This window comes from Typopeltis vanoorti, chromosome 21 (assembly GCF_054136105.1).
Source record: "Typopeltis vanoorti isolate ZY-2024b chromosome 21, IOZ_Tvanoo_1.0, whole genome shotgun sequence".
NCBI lineage: Eukaryota > Metazoa > Arthropoda > Arachnida > Uropygi > Thelyphonidae > Typopeltis > Typopeltis vanoorti.
Genome location: NC_143569.1, coordinates 77,929,654 through 77,943,146, shown reverse-complemented (window position 1 = coordinate 77,943,146; position 13,493 = coordinate 77,929,654).

Sequence of the window (13,493 nt, the reverse complement as noted above, 5' to 3'; positions counted from 1 at the left end):
GTTTCCCTGATTTTGCACTCCAAAAAACTAACATTCTAAAAAAAGACTAATTTACTGTATTTTTTATTAATTTACTTACCAACAAAAAGTTTTTTTTCCATGCTTCCATTTTACAAATCAGCAGTGGTATAATATGTGTGCAGTATGATGCCACTGCCTCCTTGCAATGGTAATGGTATACTGTATACAGTATGATACCACTCATTGTACAACACTTTCTTCTTCAAACATTTAACTCCATTCAAAAGCAATTCATCATGCACATACAAGTCCTTTTGTCAGATTCACTCCAAACATCTATAAACTGCATACCATTCCTTCTGCACAATCCTCTCATTGACTCTTGCAATTATGACCCTTCTTCTCAGTTTATTCCTATTCATTCTCTCTCTCTCTCTTTTTTTTTTTTTCCTCACCTTCCTGCAATACTTGCATATCTTCTCTCATTGCATATTTTTCACTTTTCAAATCACTTGTGCCTGCCAAAACAATAAATTCTTTTACTTTTCTTCACTGATTTCTGCACCCAGGAAGCATGCTTTCATCATGTTCTCACCAAGTACATCTCTTATCACAAATCTCCATACAATACTCTCTTCTTATTTGCAGTTTTTTTTTCTTCTTTTATACTCTTCCCATGCACTTTTCCTTTCATTTTGCACCCATGTCAGATGCTTTTTAAGTCACTCACACTCACATTTTGTCCTAAAAAGGATTCTGCAAAAGAGCATTGTTTTTCTCCTCACTGCCATCTCATCATTTGCATTACCTTCAACCATTTTTCCAGTATTCTCCACTCCAACTTTTTTTTCAAATTAAAAACATAATTTTATATGATACACTCAGAAAATAGTTTTGGTGGGTTACTGGAAGCACTGAACTAACATTCTAAAAAGACTAATTTACTATTTTTTTAAATTATTTTTTTTTACTCACAAAAAGTTGTGTTTTTTTTCCCCTATGGTTTCTATGCTACAGTAAGTCAAATCCATAGCCATTTGGCAGGAAAGTAGAGGGCTTAGCTCCTTGGTTGCCAAAGTCAGTGCATACTTTATGACATTGATTTTATTTACCTTTGTGGCAGACCTGGTTGGCTGAGTGGTTAGCATATCCACTCTCCAGCCAAAAGGCTGCAGGTTCGAATCCTGCCACAGGCATGGATGTTTGTGATTGTGTGTGAAAATACTAGTGGTGATGGTGGACGGTAGATGGCGTTGGAGTAGATGATGATAGTAGTTGTGGTTTATTGTAGTTGGTGGATTGAGTGGTGGAGACGGAGAGTTGTAGAGTAGGTATCCTCTCTCGATGAGTCTTTGTACTCCCTGGAGGTGTCATGTAATAATAATAATAAACTAAACCATTTTAGTATTAATATTTATTTATCAATGTACATTATACACTTTTCAATATAAACCAATGATTTTTAAATTTATGCTTCACAGAAACTGATATTGATGACAATTTCAGTTAATTGCCTGGTGATTGTTAAATAGTTTTTCACTAATTTATTATGGAGTCTCATAATAAAGTAGCAAACTACTCTTATTACAAATTCATGAATGCTAAAAATTAAATAAAAATAAGCAAACAAAAATACAAGGGAATTCTTAGATGAGTCTGTGACTCCATGAAGTCTTAGGATCATAATAATAAGTTAAACCTGCTGCAATTCCATTCCTAAGTTGAATATTATTGTGTCACTCTTATTTGAGAAAATAATTTGGAATTTCTTATGTTCATATTTACTGAATCGTAGAGAGATATTCAGCTGTTTTTCAGATTATGTGAAGCTTGGAAGGGTATAGAGCCAATGCGGTGGCCCTGCGAGAGTGAGCTGGGCAGGCAAGTAAATGAATGGGGGGGGGGGAGGAATGTCCTTTTAATGCACCTGAACATAAGGTCTTGAAATTTGGGATTATTATTGCACAGACACTTCCATAGAGTTTCTTCAAATGCAGTATGCAACTTTCTATCTATTGATGGAAAATTGCATACTCTATTGGTGGAACTATACTAGTAGTGGAAGTGGAGAAGGCAAGAATCTTGAGATAGGAAGTTGATAGAAATTTGTAGTTAATGGGACATATTATGAAGGTAACTAGCATTGGAAAGGAAATTGCAAAAGGAACTGGTTTTTTGGATTGGACCATGGAATGTATTGTCTGATAGGGTGGTGAATGTGCAAACTGGTTTATGGAAAGCATGACAGACTTTTTTTGTTGAGGATGGATCTCCTACAATGTCTTGTAGCTTCATGGAGGTTCTGAATAATAATAATTAAATGAAAGGTGTGTGGGGGTGGGTAGCTTTCTTCACAAACACCTGAACAGTTCACATCATTTCAACTGTTTTTAATTAAAGTAAAAAAAAGAGCTAACTTGTGCATTGGCCGTAGCTCTTGAGCTAGAAATTGGAATTTAATAAAATGAAACTCACTGGACAGACACACACACACACTTATCAGAATCACCAAATAATTTCATTTTGACTGACTGCAAGCTACAAAGTGCAGATTTTGGCTTTTTTTCTTTCAAAAGAGTTAAGAATTTTCAAATGTGAAGACTAGTTATTGTTGAAATGCATTATGTTTAAAGATAGTTAAAATGTGATGTGTTAATATATTGCTCATATTCTCATTCATTTGGGAAAAAAAAAATTCTTGTGTTAATTCATTATTACATATAGTACACTTTGCAACCACTTTAATGTATTTTCATTAATAAAACTGGAATTGAGGAGTATGGAATATATTGTTTAGATTATGCTTTCATCACTGGTGTTTACAGGTCCTTAGGGCCAACATGCCAAGTATCCTTGGCTTTCATTATTAATTTTAATTAGATGAGATAGTTTTATGCTCATGCATGTACTTTTGTATATAAATTTTGCATGCTCTACTGGATGGTTTGCCTGATTGTGGGATGAAAAACCTGAGTTTCATTCCACAATCAGACAAACACCCTGCCACATCTGTATGAGACTGGCTAACTCACTTTCAATTTAAAAGCTCTTATAAGCATTCTGTGTAGCTCAGTGGATGTGGCGTTTGCCAACCACAGTGCTTGGCCGCACGAAGGAAGACTTGGTTTCGAGTCTAGTCGGCGACTAGAGGAAATTTTTCTAAGCCTTTTTTCGACCGGTTCCCGAGTTAGTTGATCTCTGGCACGGGCAAGCAGGTTTTTCCTCCCGGAAACTCGGGTTTTTCGTCCTGTAAACTCAAGAAAATCGACCGTAGAACCCACATTATTTCAGACATTAAATATATTGTGTTTGGGTTAGGGACCACGAGATGGCAGCACATTGGAGCCGTCTCTCTTCACTGAGTACTGCTTAATTAGTGATAGCCTTGGGCCATCTATCTCTGATTGGTACCAGTGGAGATTGAACTGCCCACTCAGTCTCCAAAAGTTAGATAGGGCTAAATGGCCTCGCCTACTCCCCGTATACGGAAATAAAAAGGCATTAGCTGATTTTTTTTTTTTTTTTTTTTTTTTATATAAGCATTCTTTCCTAGACAAGATTTGAACTTGCATCTTTCCAACCAAAGAGCATTGTTTATATTAGCTGAGTTATAGAGGCTCCCAAAATATAGTTATACTGACTGTTATTATCTAGCACCTCCATGGACCCACAGTGAACCGTTGTAAGAGGCCATACCACCCTTTTTAATTTATTTTTCTCTGTTGAGTGCATGTCTCCTAGCTAGTTGCAGGAAAAACTTAAGTTTCTAGAAGGGGGAAAAATTAAAAAAAAAAAAAATCCTTCATAATTATCATTATTATTGTTTGTCACCTCCAAGGAGTCCAAAGACTCATCAAGGGAAGGCATTTACTCTAAACTCTATCTCCACCACTCGCAATCCACCAACTAACCACAACTACACCAACACCATCTATCGCCAACCACTACCACTGGTATTTCCACAGACAATCACAAACATCCATGCCCACTGCAGGAGGCTAGAATAGTGAAAAGATATAATTCATCTTATGGGCAACCAGCTTGAAATGAGGCATGCCAGTGCTAAATAACAGATCGTTTCATGCAGAATCTCTGTATAGAAGAAAGAATAGAAGGTCAGGATATTTTTATACATTGAAAAATTATAAATATCAAAGTTTGTATAAATCTCAAAATGTACAGGGGTATTCATTGCATTTAGTTGTGTTCATATGCAAAAGTTTGTATAAAGGTTTCTCAGATCAAGATTCAAACCCAGATTTTTTCTAAAAACTAAAGGGTGCATATCATATCAGCCTTCCACAGATTTAATTTTAAATATGTTGTTTTTAACCTTCTTTCTATGTGATTTGTGTATGGTATAGTATGAATTTATTCATAGGTCATATTAAAAAAAAATGACTACTTGGTGATGATGATGATTTATGGTTTTAATGGTGCAAGGACAGCAGATGTCATATCATAGGTTATAGCAGTACACAAGGTAAGACAATCACAAACATCCTTGCCTGCAGCAGGATTCAAACCTGTGACCTGTTGGTTGGAGAGCAGGTACACTAACCACTCGGCCAACCAGACCAGCATGACCACCTGAACACTGATATGTATGCAGAGAGAGAGAATATAATAGTAATTTTGTAACTTAATTCAAAGACATACTGTTTATTATTAGTAGTATCATATGGGAGAACACCACCCAACTATAAATTGAACAGTTTCAAACTTTTGCATAGGAACACAACTAAATGTAATGAATACCCCTGTACATTTTGAAATTTATATGAAACTTTGATATTTATAATTTTTCAGCGTATAAAAATATCCTGACCTTCTATTCTTTCTTCTATACAGAGGTTCTGCATGAAATGATCTTATTTAGCACTGGAATGCCTCATTTCAAGCTGGTTGCCCAAAAGATGAACCATATCTTTTCACTATTCTAGTCTCCTAACTAGCTATATCACAGAAGGAGATAAATGTTTCCTATTAATTCCTCAAGTTGGTGTTTTTGCCATTCATTTATTTTTTTTTATCCTAAACTGTTGCATGATAACATCTGTCATGTTTCTGAATCATCATAAAAATAAACGGAGTTAATTATATATGCATAACTACTGATCTAATTAATTTTTTAACCTTCTCATTTTGTGCATTTTAAGTAAAGAATTATCTTTGCACTTCATTATGGATTACTTGTCTGTAAGACAAGTACGATTATTATTTTTCCCCCCTTTAGTTCCATTTGAATAGTTGGAGCTAAACATTTCTCAGTACTTTCAACTTATATTAGGGTGTTTTGATCACTTTGTGGCATCAGAAATTGACAGTTTATCCTGTTTATCCTGTTATACTGACAGGAGTGGTCTCTGCTTATGAATTTTCTGCTGAATAGCAGCATGGAAAAGTTTATTATATGTATAAAAAAAAACATTATTTGATACACCTAATCTGATTAGGTGCATCAAATTATTTAATTTTAATTGAAACTGTTTAGTTTCAGTTTGAAGTTTAACAAAGAACAAGCATGTTTAAACTAAACATATTTGGTCGTTTATATAATTCAAATACAGTTTGTCAATTTATCCTGTTATCTGACAGGAGTGGTCTCTGCTTATGAATTTTCTTCTGAATAACTGCATGGAGAAGCACATCATTTCTGTACATCTAACCACATGATAGAGTGGCAAAACAGCTCCATGCCATATCTGGATGACGACTACAGACATCATTTATTCAAGGAAGCCACAATAGTGTTAATAACCAGTGGAAACCTCAACAGAAATCAGGGTGCAATCCTAAACAGTTTGTGGAAAAACCTGATCCTCTCTCTAAATCAATCTGAACTACAGCTAGCCAGTAATCACATTACACGTTCACAACAAACACGCATGCATGATAATGAATAAGAACAATAAGTCCTCTCTGTCACACGAACGTGTAACCTTAGCTACTAGTTGGTTTACAATGTTTTTTATGTTCCTTTCAATTTGCATTTACTAGTTTTTATGTCTCCATAAACGCCTTGAAAAAGCCAGACAGTTTGCTGGCGAAACTGGTAGGCTCTAATGTAGTTTTGTTTTTCGTAAATGGTAAGTAATTAATAAATAAGTTTATATTTAAAGAACAAGCATCATTCAAGAGGAGGGAAAAAAATGTTTCAAGCTAATAACACAGTAGAATTTTCAAAAGTTAATGTTCATTTTTTTGCTAGCAAGCTATCATTTTTAATATGTTAGTGAACAAACAAATGACTACTCCACTTCCTATAGCTAATAAAAATGATTTTCTAAAGGAAAAGTAGTTATGAAAAGTGTTTTTATTTTGCAAGCTTAGGTTTTTTCCTTGGTTAAAGCAAAAGTTACTACCTAGTAGTATGAATGCATTGCATTCAATGAATTGATACTGTTATCAATTACACTGGTTCTAGGATGCAATGGAACTACTATAACATGAGATGGAAAATGGTATATGTAGTATAGTTTTTCTTCTAAAGCAATAGCACATATAGGACTTATATATACAAAGAATTTTGCTTTATGGTGGTAAAATTGGTGATAATGTGAATAGTCTTTGGTAGCTTGGTGCTTTAACAACTGACCATGTAAATTTTAATGTAAATACTCTCTCCATTGACAACCAAATCAGTGATTGTATAGTCTTAAGTGAAACAAATGACTGATGGGTTTGTGCTGCACTTTAATGGGTAAATATTATGCATACATAATATTTATGCATTGAATACTCAAGGTATTCAGTAATATTAGTTTTGTGTAAATAATTTGCATTTACGTTAACTGGTTTTTACATAGGTAGCAGTGGCTAATTACATTGTTGTACCAAAATGAAATTTTGCAGCCTTATCTTCGGAGTTAGAGGGTATCATTTCTTGAGAATGAATGTTTAGATACAGCATGAAGTTTCTGAAATATTTTTTCTGTGTAATTTTCTGCTGATACAAGACAAATGGTGTTACAACAGTACATCAAAATAAACGAGGTTAATTTTATCAATGCAACTTGGATTTCATTAATCCACAGTCACTGCAACTTCTCATTTAGTATGATAAACCCACTGCCAGCCCGTCTTCATATCAGCTTTTGAAGAGAAACGGCATTTTAGGGGATAAAAAGGAAATCACTCTGAAAGTATTTTGTGACTACTTCTTGTAAACAGTCACAAAACATTTATATGATAGTCTTTTCTTATATAAGAAATGACCTTCAGTGACCTGTCAATATACAGTATAAATTTTTTTCACAATTTTATTATTATCATGGGCTATTCCATGGAGTCCTTAGACTCATCAAGAGAGAGGTCCTAATATCCAACATTTCCACAGTATCTATTATATTTTGCTTTGAACTCATTCACCACTCTCCAAGCAAAAAACCTAGTTCTAACACCCTTGCTAACTACACTCTCACTCAGTTTCCAAGGATGGCCCTAATTCCCCCACCACCATGCCTGTTGTGAAAAATTCCCTCTGTATTAATCTTGTAAAAAACCGTTCAGTAATTTGTATGTCTCAGTCATATCATCCCTTTTCTACCTGTCAACCAATTTCTATCTTACAAATGTTCAACCTGTTCTCTTAAGATTCATTCCATATACCTGCTGCCATCTTGGTTACTTTGCCTCTGGATCCTCCTACTCTTCTTCATTGCCAAGAAACCCAGGTGATTTAGATCTGTGCGCAGTATTTAAGATGGGGTCTTATCAAGGCTCGATAAAGAGGAATAATAACCTGCTTGTCTCTGCTCGTCAAAGTATTCTTCAGTAACCAAGTAATCTGATGAGCTGCTTGAGTCACTTTTGCTATGTGCCCTCTAAACTTTAAATCCCTATCCACTAAGACTCCCAAATATCTGGCTTTGTCAATTTCCTGGGGTATGGTTCCATCAATGTGGTATACAACTGATAACCTTTTCACCCCAAAATGCATAATCTTACACTTTGCCACATTAACCTGACATCCTTTCACCTTTGCCCAGACTACCATTCTATTCAAATCATCTTGCAAAATTTTAACATCATCTGTATTAACTATTGCTCTACCCAACTTTGCATCATCAGCAAACAACTGAACATTTCCTCTCAGATCCTTTCCTATATCATTAATGTACAAGTTAAACAGTAGTTGCCCAAGAACAGAGCCCTGCAGCACACCACTAGTCACAGGTCTTTTTGTGGACTCTACTCCTGAATAAACTGCTCTCTGATATCTCTCCATTGACCACCCTCTTATCCACCTCACAATCCTATATTTATTTCTGTGTGCTGCAGTTTACTGATTAGAATTCCATGTGATAACCTGTCAAAGACTTTTGCAATATCCGGTAATATCACATTAACCTGACATCCTTTCACCTTTGCCCAGACTACCATTCTATTCAAATCATCTTGCAAAATTTTAACATCATCTGTATTAACTATTGCTCTACCCAACTTTGCATCATCAGCAAACAACAACATTTCCTCTCAGATCCTTTCCTATATCATTAATGTACAAGTTAAACAGTAGTTGCCCAAGAACAGAGCCCTGCAGCACACCACTAGTCACAGGTCTTCTTGTGGACTCTACTCCTGAATAAACTACTCTCTGATATCTCTCCATTGACCACCCTGTTATCCACCTCACAATCCTATATTTATTTCTGTGTGCTGCAGTTTACTGATTAGAATTCCATGTGATATCCTGTCAAAGACTTTTGCAATATCCGGTAATATCACTGTAAACCAATTACCTTTATTCAACTCAGCTGTCATTACATTATAAAACATGAACAGATTACCAAGGCATGACTTACCCTTCACAAATCCATGTCCCCCCCCCCCCAAAGTATTCTATTTCCATCTGTCAATTCCTGTATTTTGCTCAACCAACTTCTCCAGTACCTTGACAACTACTGATATGTCGATCAGTCGGTAATTTGCTACATCGGTGTTGAAGCCTTCTTTATGCAATGGAACTATTTTCTCCTCTTTGGTATATCATCTAATCCCATAGTTAACATTCACATTAAGGTCCTATAATATGCTATGCACCTCGATTACATTTACCTCAGTTCCCATATATAAGTCTTGTTACTGCAATATCTCCACCTGGATGATACACTCTTACAAAGTGTTCACTTAGTAATTGTACTATTTAAATTGATTTGGTTACCTCCCTACCATCAGCATTCATTAAAATCATTCTGCCATAAACATTCTTCCTTTTACTTGCAGCATATTGAAAGAAATGTTTGGGATTATCTTTGGCCTGCACTGCTGATTTCCTTTCATACTTTGCTTTCGACTTTCTTACCACACTGGTTATCCTTCTGGCTTGTGTCTTGTACCTCTCATGTGCCTGCTGGTCACCTTTTTCCTTGGATTGCCTTACAGTTATTTCTTTTTTGCATCTCCAGCTTAATGGTGATGTTCATCCATTTAACTCCCACTTGATTTACTCTCCTGCCTTCTAGATATGCAGTTTGCCATTAATTCTCTCAAACACTCTTTACCACTTTACATGCACTATCAACATCCAGCTCCCTGCAGTTTAGCATGCCATGGCACTGATCCAAGCAATCTTCTAAGCTTGTCATACTTACCAGCCCTGTAATTCTGCATATACCCCCCCCCCCTCTTTACTGAAAATCCACACATTTAGTCACCTTCCATGTTAAGACAATATGATCACTCTCACCAATTGGTGGTAATGTGGTCATATTAGTGTTATAGACAAATTCTCAGATGGATGCAATTACTAATTCGAGCACTTTCATATCCTTAGAATATTGCATCACATGCTGTCTCAGTTAGGTATCCCTTAGTAAATGAATAACTTCCATTTCCTTTCTCCCATGTATCCTCTCCTCCTTCCAACCTATGTTCTCATAGTTGAAATCCTCCATAATAATTACCCATTCTCCCCTCATTGAGCCTATTTGCAATGCATACTATCCCCATCATCTTTTCCTAGTCTATAACATAACAGCATCATTTTGTTCTGCTGGCCTATATATCACACCAGATAGCCTCAAATGTGCTATTTTCACTGGCCTGCAGTCAGTTGAACTTTTTTTCTCTTTGGTTGCAGTTCATTGGCTATCATCAGTAACACCACTCTTCCACCCCCCCCATTCTTTTCTCTCTATCCTCTCAGAACACACCTTACACTTCACATTCTATTCCACTAACTATATCATCTTCTGTTAGCTACATCTAACTAATGCCAATAACTTTTGGCCACGATGAACTACCCAATGCCAAAAATTCCTCCTGCTTGTTCCGAATGTTCCTGGCATTAGTGTACATAAAGTATAAAAGTCCCTTTGGCCTACTGCTGTCCTGATACATAATATAACTATCCCGTTCTGATTTGTTACCAGCATAACTTTTATGCATTTTATGCACATTCTTACACTGAATTCCCTCACTGATATCTTGTGTACCCAATCAACAGATTCCCCCCCCCCCCTAAAAGTTCTAGTTTTCCTGATTTTGCACATCCACTTCATTCAATGGCACTTTTATCAGATACTGAACTCCAAATCCATTCAGATGAAAACAAACTTTCTTGTATGAGTTCTTTCACCCATCAAACTCACTCCACTCCTGCATAACCTATGCATCAAGTCATTTGCTATTATGGCCCTCCTCCTTCTCTGCTCAACGACAACCAACTCACTATTTTAACTTTCTCTCACTCTTTTCTTTTGCTACTTCCAGTAATTCTTTCATGATTTCGAGCATTATTATCTAGCTTACCAAACTATTTGGAAGATGTTATATTTTATATTTATTTAGTAGAAAGTGATTTAATCATTCATATAATTTAGACTTTTCAAACTGAATGGGTTTAGCGTGTATGTTACCATGATAAATTTGTTTCTTAAAACTGTTAATGCTGATTATATTGAAAATGGCAAAATAACCAATTTTTTTTTTTTTATGTGATCCTAGTCATTTAATTTTAGTTTTAATTTGCATGACAATCTGTTGAAAATAATCTTCATGTAATATATTGTATATTTCTGTATTAAATATTTTTCTATTACTGTTTCAGAGAGGTATTACTGAAACCATATCAACATGAAATGGTTACCAGAAAAAGCCAAACATTTTATATTTTTCTGCTCCAAATCTAAAAATAATTACTTTTAGAAAAGCACCTATATACTTTTTTTTGTGTGTCTCTTTCCTGAACATTGACAGTAAAAGGCTATCTTCCTCAGAGAACTACATAAAAATTGAAACCTATTAGAATAAGCAAAAAAGCATGTACAACATGTGATGACAGATGTTTTTTAAAACTATGACATCTAATTCATTGTTGTATTTGGTAATGCACATGTGATGCATTGGTACTGATCTTATGTACTCTTCTTGAAACCAAACTTTTTTTCTTATCCCACAGAGTTAAAGAAGATGTGTTCGGATTAAGCATCTTATGGTTTCACATCGTTACAACAGTTTGAATAAAAATGTTTTTTTTCTTTAAATTGATAAGGCACAATTGCTGAATCCTGGTCCAAACTTCATGTAATCTCTTGATGCTTTCTAAGAAAGTCCTGATTTATTTCTACTTTCATTCAATATATGTTCCTTTCTTTTTTTTTTTATGCTAACTTCAAATGCCCATCCTGTTGGGCCAAAGTATGAAATATATAACATGCAGGTTATTTCATACACTCTTGTTTGTACTAAGGATGTGGATATTTTGAAGATCAAATGATTATACTTCTTCCTTTCCAGTAATAAGCCTATTAGTCTCTTCCCATCTTTTCAATGGTCATCCTCTATTCCATCTCTCTTGAGGTCTATCTCCCTGGGGAGTCTTCCTTCACGCATTCTTTTTGTATGTTGTCTCCATCTCACTCTATAAAGATCGACATAGTATAAAAAAGATATCACCTCAAGTTCCTTTAAGATATTGCTATTTCTTTTGAAGTCTAGTCTATTATATCTCTATTATAGCTGTTTTATGAATCTCGTTTCAGAGCTTATCAGTCTTTTTCTATCTGTTTGAGTTATGATCCAGGCTTCTGAACCATATGTCAAGATAGGTCTTGCTATTGAGTTACGGATTCTTATTCTTGTTTTCTTGCTTATTAAATTTGGATTGAATATCTGATTGATAGTTTTTGTTATTCATATATAATTGGTTATTTTATGTTGCCTGTCTTTCTCTCTTTCATAAGATAAGTAGTAGCCTAGATATTTGAATGCATTAACCTGTTGTATAATATCATTGATGCAAATTTTGCTTCTAATTGGGCCTTGGCCTTTAAATGCCATGACTTTGGTTTTGGAAGTGGAGATTTCCATATTGTATGTTTTTGCTACTTCATTTAATGAAAAGGCTGCTTGATGTAGTGAATCTTCCTTATCTTCGATTAGAACCTGATTGTTGGTGAATAAAATTGTATCGATGTTGGTGTAATCATTTATGTGAATAACAAAACTGCTTACTTCCCTCCACTCTCTTATAATATTGTTAATATAGATATAAAAGAGGAGTGGTTATAGACCTGCATTCATGTTATGTAATTCTGATTTTTGTGCGGCTACCTTTATTGTAATTTGGTTATTGTTATATATATATATATATATATATATATATGCGTTCAGAAACATTGACTCGGTTGTTCTGATACATTTTTATAAAGAGATTTAATGACTAAAACCGAGAATAATTGTAAGGCTTTAATGATATAAAACACTACTGGTTTCAGCTTTTGACAGCCTTCTTCAGGTGTCTTCTAAAAATAGGAAACAGCAATAAAAACACTGAAGTTTAAAACTGAGAAGCACAGGAAAATTGCAGTACATAATTGACATGAAAAAATGTTGTATTTACATTTAAGTTGTTCTTTCAAACGTGCCATTGTTTGTTGAGTGCGTGCTTGCAGACTCTCGTGAACGCCAGTACTGAACAACAGCAGAGTGGCTATCAGGGATGTTGTAGCTCAAATTGTTATTTGAATGTTCACAATTAAGTATGATTTCTCTGGACTCCACAATTTTTCTTTCAAATTCATCATGGCAATGAAAGATGTTTTCAGATCTATCCCAGCAGACTGAATGACCCTGGTGTTCATCATCAGGATTGTTCGAGAAAAGAACATGACTAGACAAGGCACTGGCATGTGTTCTTTTGCAAGAGATCTCTCTTGTGTTCCTCTATACGAAATTCAATAGATTTATTTGTTTGACCAAAATAAGGGATGTTACAATTACACCATATCTTATATACGCCAGGATATTTCAGATTATGATGATGAGGCTTTGGATGGCTTACTAGCGAGTGGATTTTTGGAAGTGTAGTGAATAAGGTCCTGATGTTGTACTTCTTAAGAACTTTAGCTAATTTTTTGGAAACTGAATTGATGCATGGGATGGAGATGTTACCCTTAAAGTTGGTTATTTCTTCAGTGCAGTGACTAGGAGGATTTAAAAGAAATTTTTTAATGGTTTTATCAGAATATCCATTTTGTCTAAAGACATGTGAGAGGTAATTAATTTCTTTTTGAAGTTCATCTGGG